The sequence below is a fragment of the Chiloscyllium plagiosum genome, chromosome 5, assembly GCF_004010195.1.
Source record: "Chiloscyllium plagiosum isolate BGI_BamShark_2017 chromosome 5, ASM401019v2, whole genome shotgun sequence".
Taxonomy (NCBI): Eukaryota; Metazoa; Chordata; class Chondrichthyes; order Orectolobiformes; family Hemiscylliidae; genus Chiloscyllium; species Chiloscyllium plagiosum.
The window spans coordinates 102,693,942-102,696,070 of NC_057714.1; positions in this window are offsets into that span (position 1 = coordinate 102,693,942).

A 2,129-nucleotide genomic window follows, 5' to 3' on the forward strand; every position below is an offset into this window, starting at 1 on the left:
TAGATGTGATGTATATGGATTTTAGTAAGGCTTTTGATAAGGTTCCCCATGGTAGGCTACTGCAAAAAATACGGAGGTATGGCATTGAGGGTGAGTTGGAGGTTTGGATTAGGAATTGGCTGGCTGGAAGAAGACAGAGGGTAGTAGTTGATGGTAAAGGTTCATCTTGGAGTGCAGTTACTAGTGGTGTTCCGCAAGGATCTGTTTTGGGACCATTGCTCTTTGTCATTTTTATAATTGACCTGGAGGAGGGGCTAGAAGATTGGGTGAGCAAGTTTGTAGATGATACGAAAGTCAGTGGAGTTGTTGACAGTGAGGAAGGATGTGTCAAGTTACATCGGGATACAGATAAGTTGCAGAGCTAGGCAGAAAAGTGGCAAACACTCCTCTCAGTCTGTTACACAGTGATACTGACTCACTGCACACACCTCCCGGTCTGCTTCACTGTGATACTGACACATTGCACACTCCTCACAGTCAGCTTCAATGATATTAACCCACTGCACCGTCCTACCAGTCTGCTTCACAGTGATACTGACCCACTGCACACTTTTCTCAATCTGTTCTGTGATACTGACCGACGGAACACTACTACCAGTTTGATTCACAGTGATACTAACTCACTGCACACTCCTCCCAGTCTGTTTCGCAGTGATACTTACCCACTGAACACTCCTCCCAGTCTGTTACAGTGATACGGACTCAATGCACACTCCTCCCGGTCTGTTTCTGTAATACTGACCCACTGAACACTACTACCAGTCTGTTAAGTGATACTGACCCTTTGGAACACTCCTCCCAGTCATCTTCACAGTGATACTTACCCTCTGCAGAATCCTCACAGTCTGTTACAGTGATACTCACCAACTGCACATTCCTCCCAGTCTGCTTCAGTGATACTCACCAACTGCACACTTCTCCCAGTCTGTTACACAGTGATACTGGCCCACTGCAGAATCCTCCCAGTCTGTTTCACAGTGATACTGACCCACTGCACACCTCCTCCCAGTCAGCTTCAGTGATACCGACTCACTGCACCGTCCTACCAGTCTGCTTCCCAGTAATACTGACCGACTGCACAATCCTCCCAGTCAGCTTCACAGTGATCCTGATTCACTGCACACTCCTCCCAGTATTTTTCACTGTGACACTGACCCATTGCACACTTCTCGCAGTCTGTTACAGTGATACTGACCCTTTGCACACTCCTTCCAGTCAGCTTCACAGTGATACTTACCCTCTGCAGAATCCTCCCAGTTTGTTTCACAGTGATACTGGCCAACTGCACACTCCTTCCAGTCTGCTTCAGTGATATTGACTCACTGCACACTCCTCCCAGTCTGTTTCACAGTGATGCTGACTCACTGCACTCTCCTCCCAGTCTGTTTCACAGTGATACTGACCCACTGCACACCTCCTCCCAGTCAGCTTCAGTGATACCGACTCACTGCACCGTCCTACCAGTCTGCTTCACAGTAATACTGACCGACTGCACAATCCTCCCAGTCAGCTTCACAGTGATCCTGATTCACTGCACACTCCTCCCAGTCTTTTTCACTGTGACACTGACCCATTGCAACTTCCTCCCAGTCAGCTTCAGTGATACTGACCCACTGCACTGTCCTACCAGTCTGCTTCACAGTGATACTGACCCACTGCACACTCCTCCCACTCTGTTACAGTGACACTGACTCACTGCACACTCCTCCTAGTCTGTTTCACAGTGATACTGACCAACTGCACACTCCTCCCAGTCAGCTTCAGTGATACCGACTCACTGCACCGTCCTACCAGTCTGCTTCACAGTAATACTGACCGACTGCACAATCCTCCCAGTCAGCTTCACAGTGATCCTGACTCACTGCACACTTCTCCCAGTCTTTTTCACTGTGACACTGACCCATTGCACCTTCCTCCCAGTCAGCTTCAGTAATACTGACCCACTGCAGAATCCTCCCAGTCTGTTACACAGAGATATTGACTCACTGCACCCTCCTCCCAGTCTGTTACACAGTGACACTGACCCACTACACACTCCTCCCAGTCTTTTTCACTGTGACACTGACCCATTGCACCTTCCTCCCAGTCAGCTTCAATGATACTGACCCACTGCACCGTCCTACCAGTCT